Raw genomic sequence first — 16,535 nt, 5'->3', positions numbered from 1 at the left:
ATATCTAACAACTGAAGTAATATACTCATGTGACACTATGTGCTTTCTTGCTTTGGGAATTTCATATGTATCTGCAAATTGCTTTCATGATTCTATTCCAAATTCCCAATTTCCTGATCATTGATTTTCTTTCTGGGTAGGCTACGAATGGATCATGAGATTTCTTGCCCTTGGTTGTTACTCCTTGATGCTTTTGCCAGGTTTTATCCAAGGTCTGTGGCATTAGTAACCCTTTGCGAGATATTCTTGCTCAAAAATCCAATGCTAAACTTGCACAAAGATCTAAACATTGAATAAGTTTTCAAAATGTAGTAAACCTAATAGATGATAACTAAGTTGACTAAAATTAAGAAATGCAACTGCTAATAAGCATAAATATCATATAAAGACATTGAGTCCAAGATTTGTTTTGATTGTTAACAATCAACTCAAGTAACTCGCCCAAAAACACAATAGAGGATAAAGATCTAACTTGTTACCACCAAAAAGAGTGTCTACTCTTGCCTTTGAGCTAAACTTCTAGTTTATAGTTGAATTTCAAGTATATGTGTGATTTATGAAAAGAAATTATGAAAGTAATTGTAAATTTTTGGAAAAAGTGTAAATCTAGCAAATTAGTGTATAATATTTTACTCCATGAGTATAGCATTCAATCACTCGTTTTTAACAATAAATTTGTAAGTGCAAGTAAGCAACAAAAGAAAATGAAAAAAAAAAAAAATACAACTCTTTCAAGGAATGTATGTAGAAGGCTCCTCTTCATTTGATTTTTCCTTGTTCCTAACTTTAATTAAGCATTAATTTCAAATGGTGAGATTTTCCAAGTATTAGAGTTGAAAACTCGAAATGGGGGCTGAGCCACTAGATGGGTGGCAAAAGACATGAATTCTAATCTTTGGCAGAGAAGAATAAGTGGCTAGAAGGGTAGGAAAAGACATGAATTCCAATCTTTGGTAGAGAAGAATATATATACCTTTTGTATGGGTAAGGGCCATTAGTTTACTGGTAATATCAAAGTAATGGCCAAAATGGCTATTACTGCTACAAAAAGAATTTATACATTGGCTGTAACAGTTAATACCTTTCCCACTAAAAAAAAAAAATACACAACATTACAATGTCTTGCATATATGTGAATCTCTAAGACTTAGTTTAGTGTCACATTATAGTCCTCATATATGTATGTTTTATCTATAAATGTGTCTTGGGCTATAAGATTCAGTGAATTATAACTAGTCTGCCAGTCTTTTGCAGTTGGATGTTACTATTTTTTCTCTAGACAGGTCCTAAGAAGTATAGTGTATGGTGATCAACCAAGAAATACTGATGGGCCAAAGCCAATTGTTGTATTTGTAACTGGTGGAGCGCCTGGATTATTGGGTAAGTATCCTTTTGATCTTTCCGGTCAATGTTTGGATTTGAAAGAGCTAGCTAATTGTTCCTGACGTTGTGCCAGTTTGGAAGTTAATAATCTTAAGCAACAGCGAGTGTTATATAAGTAGTTGCATGACTGTCAGGTAGATTATAAGATTTATTCCAGTTCTGAAACTATAGAAAGATAATATTTGTTGTTGTATTTCATAATAAAGATTACAACCTATTTATATATAAAAGACGATATCTAAACAGGAAGGAAAATCAATTCTATGATTATAGAATCTTAAGATTAAGCAACTAACTCATCTATCAATATTTACTTGTTATATTAATATATTTACTTCCTATAATCTATAACACTCCCCCTCAAGTTGGAACATAAAGGTTAATCATGTCCAACTTGTTACATTTATAATCAACTCGTCCCATACAACTTAGCAAATATCGAATTTGTGAACCCAATTTCTTCCAATAGTCGACGTACCCACAAAACTTTACAAATGGTTTTTGTCATGACTCGACATTCAGGTTCAGCATTAGAACGGGAGACTACATTTTCTCAACTTTGTAAAACGCCTTACACACATCATAAATACGAGAAATATTCCCTTTGCCAGAATATAGAAATTCCAAATACTCCATTAATTCTTTAACAAATTCAGAATGATTAATAAGACTAATCACTCTATTGTGAATAGAATTTCGAATCCATGAACAGTACTCGTGAATAGTATCCGATGAACAGTACTCGTGAACAGTACCCGATGAATAATTCCCGTTGATGACCGCTGGATTTCTCCACCCCGGTCTGGGGCCAAGCCCATGATATCACTCCATTACTTAGAGGCCCTCAGGCCTCCCTTATGATCCAGGCCCAACACGTCAGCCCGCTCAGCCTTGAGACCGGGCTCTATTCTGACTCCATAATCAGGCCGGCTCAGCCTTTATGGCCCGGTGATCAGGTCCTCTCCAGGCTCAGCTCTAATCCCATCTTTCAGCCTAGCCCAGAGGAAGAAGGGCGACCAGCCCACTCGCCTGGTGGGACCACCCGTACGCGCGTCCGGGAGAATCAGGGGCCGTTGCGCATGGGGGCAGCAATCTGATTTTCTCGTACGTCCATATCAAAGTGATAGGGACAGGTGGCCCAATGACACACATTCTGTTACACGTCACTAGCGGACAAAAGAAAACATATAAAAGGAGATATATTCTCCTCTAGGGGAAGTTTTTTGCCAGTTTTACAGAACCCTTGTAAAACCCTATTTCATGGATCTCAGATCATCAATTGGCGTCATCTGTGGGAACGAAGGAGATCTTTTCATTGCCGGAGTTCCACTCTTATAATACCCACTGAGATCCACAATGGCTAACCACAATGAAAACAACGTCACTCCAAATGACCTGAGCTCTGCCCAAAAGGGGCAGCAGTTCTCCTTTTCTAGTCCTACAACACCAAACAACCAAACACCAATCCCTTTCAACCCCTCGCCAAGCTTGGCAGGGAATGCTTCCACCGCTACCTTGTCCAACCAGGACCTCCAAACCATGGCCCTCCAACTACAAGACACCGCCCACTGGTTGGGGCAGATAATGCAGCAACGGGGCCTTAGCACCCCAGCAAACGTATTGCCAGTGGTAGAAGAGCCCCAGACCAATGAACCTCAACCTACCCACAACCATCCCCAAACAGTTAGCCGTGAAACCGGAGAAAGGAAGAGAAGAGCTGGGGAAGAGGAAGAACCGGAGGCCAGGGTTCATGGAAGGAGAATAAGAGAGATGATTGAGAACGATGGGGCCGACAGTTATTCTGCGGAAACAACAAAGTGGACGAGAAGCGAAGTGGAAGAGAAGGAATACCGTCTGGAGAAGACGCCCAGGCAGGAAGATGAGAGTGTAGACCAAAAGCTGCAAAAGATGAGAGAGCAGCTCTTGGCCGAGCTGGGAACGAGGGATCAGAACCAGACTCTCTTGCCCACCTCTTCACCCTTCTCGAAGTGGGTGCAGCAGGAGACTGTTTCCAAGAAGTTTATGATGCCACCTATGGCCGAGAGGCCTGAGCGGGGAATCCCCGAGAGCACGTCTTGAACTATAAGACTTTCATGGAGCTGCAAACTCTTTCAGATGCCTTGATGTGCAAGGTATTCCCTACGACGCTCTCGGGGCCAGCACGAGCGTGGTTCAACAGCCTTGAGGCTGGAAGTGTCAACAGCTTTGGAGATCTGGCCACTTGCTTCATTAGCCGGTTTATCACCGGGGTTCCCGCAGATAGGAAGACGAGCTACCTGGAGAGGATCAGGCAGAGAAGAGACGAATCGCTCAGGGAGTACGTCGCCCGTTTCAATACGGAGGCCCTACAGATCCCCGAGCTCGATGAGGGAAGGGCGGTGGAAGCCATGCAGAAGGGAACGACCTCAGCTGAGTTCTTTGGCTCATTGAGCAGGAAGCCTCCGACCTCACTGGCCGAGCTGATGAAGTGGGCTGAAAAATACATAAGGCAGGATGACGCCTTGGTGACAAGCAGGTTCGCCAGGGGAGCAACAGATAAGGGGAAAGCACCGGAGGAAGGGAGGCCGGAGAGGCATGAGAAAAAGCATGGCAAGAGGCCTGAGCCTTACAGACAACCCTGGGATCGAAGGGACCAAAGACCTCTCCCTCCTCGGGTCTCAGAACAGAGGTCACTCCCTCCGTGGGTTCCAGAGAAACCGACCCCTCTCAATGCCTCTAAAGCCGAAGTGCTCATGGCCATCCAGGATAAGGAGTTCCTCCAATGGCCCAGGCCGATGAAAACGGAAGCAAACCAGCGAGATCCTGATAAATATTGTCAGTACCATCGCACGCACGGCCATGACACCAATAACTGCTTCCAGTTGATTGCTGAGATCGAGAGGCTGATAAAGAGGGGACACCTCAAGAACTTTATAAAGAAACCGGAAGAACAAAGGCCTCAGCCGAACCCAGCAGGGTAGACATTCAGGAGAGTGGGAGCAGGGCCGGTGAATGATGGGTCCAGTGGAACCATCAACATGGTCGTTGGAGGAACAAAAGGTTGAACAAGCTAGAGAGGTATTTTCCTTAGAATATTTGTGAAAAGAAATTCTTGTACTATGAAGACATGAAATAACACCATCTTATAAATGCAATTATTAACTCTATTATTGTGAGTATTAACTCTCTCAGGAAAAGAAAAGAACAGATGTCAGAAGACCTCATTGAGACAAAGAGACCTCCTGGAGGTAGAAGACCTCCTTGAGACAAAGAGATCTCCTGGAGCAAAAACGGCCAGGATCCCGTCAGATCTCCTGGAGCAAAAACGGCCGGCAGGATCTCCAAGATCTCCAAAGCAAACATGACCAGGATCCCTGAAACACAGCCCGTATAAGGCTCGTCAAGAAAGCAAGAAATTAAGTATTGACTTCACAATGAGGAAGATGAATTTCCTAACTCCTGAGCCCGTCACACAGATAGCACAAAAGCTGTAGTGCAAAAGCCCAAGCAAAGAACAAAAATTCGAGCTCCTTAATCCGCTGAATGGATGAACTCACGACAAAAGCAAATGATCCCGCCCACAGCTCGGATTAACTCACATTATATATATATATATATATATATATATATATATATATATATATATATATATATATATATATATATATATATATATATATATATATATATATATATATTCCGAGCTCATTACCAGACAGAGAGGTAAAATCGTCTAAAATAAAGCAGCGCCATTCCAAATGAAGTCATGGGCTTTTCCCCCTCACCACTCATGTAATAAAGGCTGAGGAGGTAAAGAGGGCAACTCGAGGAGAAATCCAAGGGCATGAGCAGATGAGACCCCAGCTTCAGCTTTTGTCAAACCAGAACTAGAAGCAAAGAAGCCAGCCCTGCTCATCACCTTTAAAGGTACATGATCTGACTTATTGTTATTAAGTAAAGGCTATGTGCCCGAGCTCATAGTAGCGAAGTAATAAAAGGAAAATGAGAATGTCCTTACATGAATCATAAAAACTCATAAGTCAAGAGTTCAACCCACTGTTGAAAACAGAGCTCACGGGTACGGCTAGTCCAGCTCGGAAAGAGCTTACAAACGAATGCCTTAGTAAAATAGATAAATTTATAAGTCAGAGACTAAGTCTCTTGCTAAGTTTTCAGTCCTGATTAACTGAGGGGCAAGAAATGAAAGGTAATGTAGTTAATTCCTTATAAGATTCATTAAACACCTCCTAAGTGTTTTATTCGTCAATCTTTAAAATTAAACAAATTAGACTGTTTAGACAGAATAAGTAGCCCATTGAGGAGATAAAAACAGCTCAAGTATGAATACAATTAAAATAATTCAAAATACCAAACACAAAAATCAAATATCATTAAAAAAAAAGTAAATACAACCTACTTTGCAGTCTACTCTACTAAAGGAAAAACAGTCCTTAAAGGACTTACATGTCTAGGGGCATTAACATCAACATTACTTTCTGTACTATCTACATTTATATTATTTACATTACGGTCTGTGGGAGGCCCAGCACCTTCTGGCTCGGACTCCCCAATGCCCACAAAAGGCACGACCTCCAGCCCTCGAGACCCAGCATCTCCATCTCCTAGCTCGGCGCCTGCCTCAGAAGGCCCAGCTGCAGTACGAGGACCCCCTTTGGGCAAAGGTCTGTCATCCTCCTCATAAAGCACCGCCTTGCCATCAGAGTCTTCCTCTGCAGCTCGGAGTTCAGCCAATGGGGTAGAGGGAGCGTATTTGGCTGTCCTTAGGCCCCGATTGTACCCAGAGACGAACATGCGGAAGCCCTTATTCCATACGACAGTCTTCATTTCATTAGAGCCTTGAAATTCCGCAAGTCGCCTCTCACAGGCCTTAGCTATCTTGGCTTTAAATTCAGAAGAACTTGTATAATCTTGGAGGTGAGCTTCACAGGCCTGCTGAATCTCCTTCTTCAGCTCGGGGGACTCCTTATACTCCCTAAGACACTTCTCAACCTCCAGCTGGACCCTGTCCTCAGCCAATTTGACCTCTTCAAGCAAAGCTGAGCACCTCGTCTCCAAGGATTTGACTTGTTGGCAGAGTTGCTGATTCTGAAGTTTGGACTCCTCTGCCACCAAAGTCAAACCCTTAACACTATCAGCTTGCTTGCTCAGCTCCTGCTTCAGGACCACAACCCGAGCTACGGCTTCACTCTTTTGAGCCAGAATGGCATCAAATTTTACCTTCAGCTGCTCGTACTGGCGCTGGACCTCCTCCTTCTGGCTCACGGTCTCGTCCCTCTCACGTAGAGCATCCACTGCGGAGGACAGCTACTTCAGAACTTCCTCACAACGGACCTCTGCTGCAGCTGCCCTCTCGTCAGACTCTTTAAGAACCCTTCGGGCATGAGATAACTCTGCCTCTAGGGACTTGGCGTGCTCATGGGCTGCGGCCAGATTACCCCGGGCGTCACTGGTGGCAGACAGATTTTCCTCTAAACGGGCCTCCTCAACCTGGCGATCCATAAACTCCCGAAGAGAGTGGTCACGAGCGTCCACCTCCATGAAGAGGCCCATCACCTAGTGCAAAAAGAAAAAGCTGTCATAACAAAGAAACAAAGAAAATTAGAATACGAGCAGAAACCAGAACGAACGACTTACCATCAGGAGCATCTCCCTGATCGTATCTCCCAGCTCCCCCCGAGGTCGAGACCGGAACGCTGCCTGCTCCCTGGTAGAACTAGCTAGAAGACCAGTGAGAGCAAGCAGGCGTGGGTCTGAAGCCTCTATGATGCCACCAAACATTCGCTCCTTGATAATTTCAGCGACAATACTTGCGGGAGACTAGTGGGTGATGTCCTCTGCGTTCAAAATGTCGTTGTCAGGAGCAGACAACAGGGGTATCACAGGAACATCCTTCTCCTTCTCAAGAGGAGGGAGAGCTGGAGCTGATCCCTTGGAAGCCCTGGATTTCTTCCGAGCAGGAGCTGGGACCGGTACTTCGGAGAGGGCAGGACGCTTGTCCCCGGCCTTCTCTGTGACACTTCCATCACTGGCAAGGCCGGATCCAACCTCATCAGGAGCAGGGGCATCTCCAGTAGGGGCCTCCTGAACATCTTCATCTACAAGAATAACCTCTTTTCTTTTTCCTGGAGCTTCCTCTTCAGTAATGGAGACCTCAAGTCCCACAGCAGAAGTATCCACAGGAGGAAGGATAGGGTCCGTCCTCGCCAGCCCGGTTTCCTCAGCCACTTCAGAAATAACTCTTGGAGCCTCTTTCGTCCTCTCAGAAGAAGAGCGTCGAGGCCGGGGGGCTTGAGAAGACTGGTGGGCCGAGCTCGATCTGCTGCGGCTGGAAGGTCGAGACGACTTGCTACGTCGGGAACTCAGTCTGGGAGCCTGAGAAGATGCTGGGGGAGGAGGAGGTCGAGTAACCGACCTGGAAGAAATAACCTCGGCTACTCTTTGAGTAGCCTCCTTCACAGATTGCCCAGCCAAGAGAGCATCCATGCTCTCCCGGGACAGTATAAGGTTCTTAGGGGGCTTGATCTGGTCCATCTTCACTTCGGAAGCTGCAAAAATCCAAAATCGATACAAAGTAAGGTAACAAGCCACACAGATTATAAAGGCAAAACGACACAGCTAAGTGGAGTAAAGTACCCGCGTCTCTAATATCACGAAGATTAGACACAAACATACACTTCTCGACATCATACTTCTTTTTAACAGAAGTCAGTCGAATATATCCGACCTGCTCAGTAAGGCTCAGCTGGGGCAGGTCATTGCAGTTCAGTGAAACATCCTCCTAGGAGAGTTCTAGGTCCCAGATGAGCCCGGACTCCTTCTTAAGCTCCACTACTGTAAAGCCCTCCATCCAGCCCTTTATTGAGTCTTTATGACCCGAAAAGATTGAAAGCCCCCCCGAGGGGAAAAATAATAAAAACCCTGGATTGCTCTGACTAATCGGAAGAAAGAAACAAACAAATGCACCGTGGGTGTGAACCCCCAGCTCAGACATACAGATTCAAAGGAGGACATGAACAGAATGAAATTGGGAACTAGCATCCGAGGAGTTATCTTGAAGTACCGGAAGACCTCAGTAAAGAAAGGAGAAAAGGGGAAGGTTAAGCCAAACTCCCTCTGTTTAGCAAAAAAGACCAGGCTAATATCCTTTTGGGGATCGATTAGGTCGGAAGGAGGAGGATCAGGAAGAACGATCCTCTCGTTCGTGTAGGGGGCCCGAATACGAAAGAGAGGGGTATCTGAGTACTCCCTAGAGAAGAAATTTTTTAGGACAGACAGAGTGACATTTGACTCTACTCTAAGAACGTCGGGAATTTTTGGGCTATCCATGGAAGGACAAAGAGAATAGCGTACCTTGAAAGTGGCTGAGGCAGAAAGACGATATAGGCAAATCACGCAGAAGATAGAAGAAGGCAAAGGTTTCGAGAAGACAGAGAGAATTTGAAATTTGAAACAGTGATGAGGCGAAGAGATGTTCTGAGTAGACCTGTCCTTTAGGCTGCGCGGTCATTATTACTCTCGGTATTTACCCCCTCATCAGCCGGACAATAACTGACGAGAAGGTAAAGGGGCAATTGATGACCGCTGGATTTCTCCACCCCGGTCTAGGGCCAAGCCCATGATATCACTCCATTACTTAGAGGCCCTCAGGCCTCCCTTATGATCCAGGCTCAGCACGTCAGCCCGCTCAGCCTTGAGACCGGGCTCTATTCTGACTCCATAATCAAGCCGGCTCAGCCTTTATGGCCCGGTGATCAGGTCCTCTCCAGGCTCAACTCTAATCCCATCTTTCAGCCTAGCCCAGAGGAAGAAGGGCGACCAGCCCACTCGCCTGGTGGGACCACCCGTACGCGCGTCCGGGAGAATCAGGGGCCGTTGCGCATGGGGGCAGCGATCTGATTTCCTCGTACGTCCATATCAAAGTGACAGGGACAAGTGGCCCAATGACACACATTCTGTTACACGTCACTAGCGGACAAAAGGAAACATATAAAAGGAGAAATATTCTCCTCTAGGGGAAGTTTTTTGCCAGTTTTACAGAACCCTTGTAAAACCCTATTTCCTGGATCTCAGATCATCACCCGTGAACGGTACTCGATGAACAGAGGCCTAAATCTCCAAATGTTACCCTTTATAGATAACCCAAATGAACAGAACCCTATCTCTAAATATTACCTTTTACGACTAACCCAAATGAATAGAGCCCTAAGTCTCCAAATGGTACCCTTCATGAGTAACCCAAATGAACAGAGCCCTAAGTCTCCAAATGTTACCCTTCATGAGTAACTCGATGAATAATTTCCGTGAACAGTACCGATGAACAGAGCTCTAAGTCTCTAAATATTTCCCAAATATTACTCTTTATGAGTAAACCAAATGAACAGAGCCCTAAGTCTCCAAATGTTACTCTTTATTAGTAACCCAAATGAACAGAGCCCTATGTCTCTAAACGTTACCTTTATGAGTAACCCAAATGAACAGAACCCTAAGCTTCCCTTTATGAGTAACCTAAATGAACAGAACCCTAAGTCTCCAAACATTACCCTTTATGAGTAACCCAAAAGAACAGAGCCCTAAGTCTCCAAATATTACCCTTTTATGGGTAACCCAAATAAACAGAGCCCTAAGTCTCCAAAAGTTACTCTTTATGGGTAACCCAAATAAATAGTATCAAAAAGACGCCTCCACCCAACATCCAAACTGCAAACGAACCACAAATCTGATAAGGGAGCTGCAAGGCGACTTTGGCATTCTCTTTAGGTGAACGGTGAGAGACAAATATTATTCTAGATGGATAACACAAAAGAACAGGAGTTTTGAGTCTCCGAAAATTTAAAACTTGACGGGAGAGAAAAAAAAAATCTCTACAAACCAGGCTCTGGCTCTGATACCATGTAGAAAGATAATATTTGTTGTTATATTTCATAATAAAGATTACAACCTATTTATATATAAAAGACGGTATCTAAACAGGAAGGAAAATCAAGGCTATGATTATAGAATCCTAAGATTAAGCAATTAATCCATCTATCAATATTTACTTGTTATATTAAAATATTTACTTTCTATAATCTATAACAGAAACAATATAAAACTAGAAGTAAATGATTCAATGAGTTTTTCTTATTCAACAATTAGCAGCTAATTAGGCATTGCACATTTTTGTTTTTTTCTAATTCCGTAAATTTTATTATCAAGTCATATTTCCTTGCGTCATTTATCCTTGGTCCTTGATGTGCTTTAAGATGCTCTTTTATGTTGATGCAGTTATAAAGCATGGGGTTCTCTTCTAGGAAAACAGTTATCAGAAAGAGACATCATAGTGGCTTGTATAGATTACAGGTGATTCCATTTTATTTGAGCCAATAAGATTATATTCTGCGCTTATTAACTAAAATTTTTCTACTCTGGAGAAACAGTGTTTGACTGAAAAATGACTTAGTGTTAATGATAGGTCACAATTTAGCTGGTTTTTCCTATTTTTGGTTTTTGTAAATCGATAATGATGCATTGACCATTACCTAAAGTTACTTTAGTATCCATTTATTTGTAAATGGTTATCCTTCTAGGTGAATATCACATGATCACCAGTTACCCTGTTCTCCTAAGTAAATCATTTGTGCAGAAATTTCCCTTAGGGAACCATGAGTGACATGGTGAAGGATGCTTCTCAAGGCATCTCGTTTGTCTGCAACAACATTGCTCAATATGGAGGTGATCCTAACAGGTAATTGAACTTTCGTCACTTATTTCCTCTAATATCTGAATTCTTGAGTAACGTTCTAATTTTCTGCTAAAGGATAATTGTGTTATAATGTTTGTATTCTTTTTGGTAGGATTTACTTAATGGGACAATCGGCTGGTGCACATATTGCTGCTTGTGCTCTCGTGGAGCAGGCAATCAAGGAGGCCAGTGAAGGAGAAAGTGTTACTTGGAGGGCTTCCCAGATTATGACTTACTTTGGTCTATCCGGAGGGTTAGCTTTTGTTAAATGCTGAACTGAATTCTATGACTTCTCCTCACTGCTTTTTTTGAGAAACCCTCTTCATTTAAATAGAGTTTTTCCTTTAACATTTGCAAACAGGTACAATTTGTTGAACCTAGTAGATTACTTCCATAGCCGTGGTTTGTACCGTTCCATCTTTCTAGGGTATACATCTTTGTTTTCTTGTTAAACTGTAGTTTTTGGAGCATTTTTTCAAATCATGCAAAAATGGAGAATTATTTTCTAAAACATGCAGGATCCGAAAATATTTTCGGATTCTGTGTGTCAACGCAAAGTGTTCGCCAGTCATACTGGCGAACAAGCTTGTTCGATACCCCTGATGGCGAAGAAGGGAGAGTTCGCCACCCATGGTGGCGAACTCTATCTTCCTCAGCTTGTTCGCCACTATGAGTGGCGAACAAGTTCGGCCGAGCCACGGGAGCATATTCGTGGCACGCCAGCTTGGCGGAAAGAATTGTTCGCCACTTAAAGTGGCGAACAATTTTCCTGCCTGGCATGTTCGCCACCCAAGGTGGCGAACATGCTCAAATTGTACCAAAAGAAAAGTGTTGGCCACTGTCAGTGGCCAACACTTTTCTCACATCACATGCATGCAACATGCATGCAACTCACAGGATTTTGTTCGCCACTGACAGTGGCGAACACTTTTAGTTTGCATGCATGAAATTCTTGTAAAATATATATATAATATTTTAATAATAAAAAATTTTTCATACACTATTTAAATTTATAAAATATTTTAATTTTAAAATATTTAAATTTACTAAATAATAGATTAAATAATTTAAATTTAAATATTATAAAAAATTAATTTTATAATAAAATTAGAAATAAGTGATTAATTGATAAAAAATATATAATTTTAAGTTTACAAAATAAATTTAATATTAATATATTTTAATTAATATTAATAAACATATTTCAATTTAGTATACAATTTTATTAATTTTTCTAAATGTTTTAAATATATATTTATTTTAAAAATTTTATTTTTACAAGAATTTGTTCGCTCTGTGGTCACATGCATGCAGTGTAGAAATTTGTTTTAGTCAAAACCTGCGTGCATGGTACAGCAGGCATAAGAATAGGGCACTATTTCAAAATAAAAAAATAATATTATTTTATTAAAATAAATAAATAAAATATATTAAATATTTTCAAAAAATATAAATTTTATTATCTCTTAATTTATATTTATTTTAAAAATATTAAATTTTATTTTTAATAGTATAATAAATTTTAATTTTTTAAAACTAAAAATATATATATAATATTTTAATAATAAAAATTTTTTCATACACTATTTAAATTTATAAAATATTTTATTTTTAAAATATATACATTTACTAAATAATAGATTAGATAATTTAAATTTAAATATTATAATAATAATATTATAAAAAATTAATTTTATAATAAAATTAGAAATAAGTGATTAATTGATAAAAATATATAATTTTAAGTATACAAAAAAAATTTAATATTAATATATTTTAATTAATATTAATAAATATATTTTAATTTAGTATAAAATTTTATTAATTTTTCTAAATTTTTTAAATATATATTTATTTTAAAAATTTTATTTTTACAAGAATTTCATGCATGCAAACTAAAAGTGTTCGCCACTGTCAGTGGCAAACAAAATCCTGTGGCATCACATGCATGCAACTGCATGCATGTGATGTGAGAAAAGTGGCATGCAACTGCATGCATGTGATGTGAGAAAAGTGTTGGCCACTGACAGTGGCCAACACTTTTCTTTTGGTACAATTTGAGCATGTTCGCCACCTTGGGTGGCGAACATGCCAGGCAGGAAAATTGTTCGCCACTTTAAGTGGCGAACAATTCTTTCCGCCAAGCTGGCGTCCCACGAATATGCTCCCATGGCCCGGCCGAGCTTGTTCGCCACCACTCATAGTGGCGAACAAGCTGAGGAAGATAGAGTTCGCCACCATGGGTGGCGAACTCTCCCTTCTTCGCCAGCAGGGATGTCGAACAAGCTTGTTCGCCAGTATGACTGGCGAACACTTTGTGTTGACACACAGAATCCGAAAATATTTTCGGATTCTGCATGTTTTAGAAAATAATTCTCCATTTTTGCATGATTTGAAAAAATGCTCTAGTTTTTGTATTCTTTAGTTAACACCGCTTTCTATCTATCATTTTAATATGCTCGTGGCTTCAATTTTTTATGCAGCATAATGGAAGGTGAAGAATCTTTAGAAAGATTTTCTCCTGAAGTAATTGTACAGGACCCCAACTTGAAGAATGCAGTTTCTCTCTTACCCCCTATAGTTCTTTTTCATGGTACTGCAGATTATTCCATTCCATGTGATGCCAGGTTAGTTTTCCCATGAAGGAAATGTTTTTCTTTTGCATCTGTTCAGTATTCTTTTCTGAACCTAAATTGTTTATGGCTTGTCGAGGCATGTTGTTTGAGTTAATTTTTCTGATTCATAAGTAATTTTTCTGTATTTGTTTAAGTTCTACAGTAATATTAACATATTATCATGGAGGAAATATACTACAAATCCTCCATGTTGTTCTCATTATATTTAGACATGACTGCATCTGTGTTTACATTTATGGAGAAGTATACACTTTTACTTCGTACGCAGAGCACGGTCGTGAGTGATGCTTGTTACATATATGTTTACATTTACTGCACTGCAATTTGATTATAATCCTCTTTGGAACTGAAAAGTGAACATTGAATAGCCATCATGCCCATGATTTTGTCTGAGGCAGGTGCACTTTTGATCCTCAGAGCTGCATTGAAGCTGCAGCCCTGGTGACATAGATGGAAGGAACAAACAATCTTCAGTGGAATGCTACTAATAATTAGCAAATTTATTTTTTTGTTAAGTTCCATAAGAAAGCCGAATATGACTTCCGTGCATGTTATAAAAAGCTTTGCAGGCTCATGTTGACGTGCCCTTTTGTGCAGTAAAAATTTTGCTGAAACTCTTCAGAGAGTTGGAGTTAGAGCTGAATCAATTTTATATGAAGGGAAGACTCACACAGATGTTTTCCTTCAGGCAAGGGATTCTTACAATGGTTCTGTTCTAGTTTATTGGTTTGGCCAATACTGCACTTGTTGATTAGGAATTTCTGCCTCTGACTTGTTTGCCAATACATAGGCCCTGTTTGGTATTGTTGATAGAACTGCTGAGAAAAACTTTTGTAAATATAATATTTAGGAAATATTAAAAATTGATTTTTTTTACATAACTTATAAAAGTACCAAATAACAAAACATCTTTTTTCAACGGGATCTAAGATGATGCTTTTTTTTGGAAAGCCACTTTCAAACCTCAATGACAAAGAGGCTTATAGATAGATCACTTCCACTCTTAGTTGTCAGATTTCCTTGGAACATATCTAGTATGTTGAAAATGAGGGATTGTTATATTTGTTCTTCCTGCTGATTTTCTGCCCCAATTAAGTATGCATGGCATGCATGTACATGTTTAATGTTTGCTGGGGTGTTTAATTTTTTATATTAATATGTGAATTATATGGATATGGCTTTCAGGATCCAATGAGAGGCGGCAATGATCAGATGTTTGAAGACTTAGTTGCAATAGTTCATTCTGGAGATCCAGAAGCCCAGGCCAAAGATGCAGTGGCTCCTCCAAGAAGACGCCTTGTTCCTGAACTCATGCTGCAGGTGGCTCGTAGAGTCAGCCCTTTCTAACTGTTCCCGAACACTCTTTTTCACTTCCTAACTACTAACCATATAAACGCCATAAGCTGCTTCTTAATTCTCTTCACTGATGTACAGTATCACTAAATGGAAGTTGATTACTTCATCTGTTTCGTGGGGCCTTTGCACTTTTTCTTTTTTCTAATATTTAGTTGAATTAAATTAAGGATATATTATAGTTTAGTCCCTTTGATTTAGTGAAATATAATTTTTCGTCCCTCTGTTTTAAAAATCGTCAATTTAATAATTCACATTTAAAAAAACTGTAAAATAGTTCCTACAGTTAAATTTTTAATTTAACTTTTCGTTTATTTTAATGAAAATGACTAAATTACCATTTAAGTAAAAAAATTCAACTAAACAGTATTTATTCCATCCCAACACAGAAGAAGAAGAATAAGGAGGAGGAGGAGGAGGAGGAGGAGAAGGAGGAGAAAGGATCGGGAAAAGAAAGAGAAGGAGAAGAAGAAAAAGAAGAAGAAGAAGAAGGAGGAGGAGGAGGAAGAGGAGAAAGATGAGGAGAAAAGGATAAAAAGGATCGGGAAAAAGAAGGAGAAGGACGAGGAGAAAATGGTAGTTTAGTTATTTTTATCAAAATAAATAGAAGGTTAATTGAAAATTTGACAGTAGAAACTATTTTATAATTTTTTTAAATATGAATGATTAAATTGACTATTTTTTAAAATACAGGAACGAAAGATTGTATTTCACTAAAGTAGAAGGACTAAATTATAAATTATCTTTAAATTAAAGGGGTAAGTAAGAAATTCAAAAGCTACTTAAATTCAATTCCTACGTTACTTGAATTCAATCGAGTAAAGGAATACATTGTTTACATTTCGAATTAAATTTAAAAAAAAAATACAATTTCAAACTTGCTTTTATTTACATCTTTATTAAATAATTTTAATAGTGATCGAACTAGATAAACTCGAGTTTCACCAATTTCAAGATTTCCATTGCGATTTATTTTGTTCAAAAATTAATTAATAAAAAAATCAAATCATTTTTTCTTTTAAAAATTTTATCTAAACTTTCATATAAAAATTTTTACTAATATATTTTATTTTTTAAATTATATAAAATAATTTTTTATAAAAACACTTTTCAAATATAATTTATTCTCTATCAATAAATCTATATATATATATATATATATATATATATATATATATATATATATATATATATATATATATATATATATATATATATATATATATATTTATAAAACGATTATAAAATTAAATTACTATATAAATAAATTCGAGTAATAAAAATATAAATAAAATATCTGAATTCAACAAAATCTGATTAATAAAATAATCACCATTGCATTCTCTAGACTTTTCCAGCAGCAAAATTGGGTGGAGTCTCAAACACGGATAAAATGGTAGGCAAAATTATACTTATCATGCCACTACATCATGTGGGGTGAG

General features: G+C 39.3%; 1 pseudogene; it reads left to right on the top strand.

Moving 5' to 3' along the window:
- Positions 1–130: 130 nt before the first annotated feature.
- On the top strand, positions 131–15,202 carry LOC122723873 (annotated as a pseudogene).
- Positions 15,203–16,535: the final 1,333 nt, after the last annotated feature.

The sequence above is a fragment of the Manihot esculenta genome, chromosome 6 (genome assembly GCF_001659605.2).
Source record: "Manihot esculenta cultivar AM560-2 chromosome 6, M.esculenta_v8, whole genome shotgun sequence".
NCBI classification, from domain to species: Eukaryota; Viridiplantae; Streptophyta; class Magnoliopsida; order Malpighiales; family Euphorbiaceae; genus Manihot; species Manihot esculenta.
Note: the sequence above shows the minus strand (reverse complement) of the source record. Positions and strands in the feature narration are given on the sequence as shown.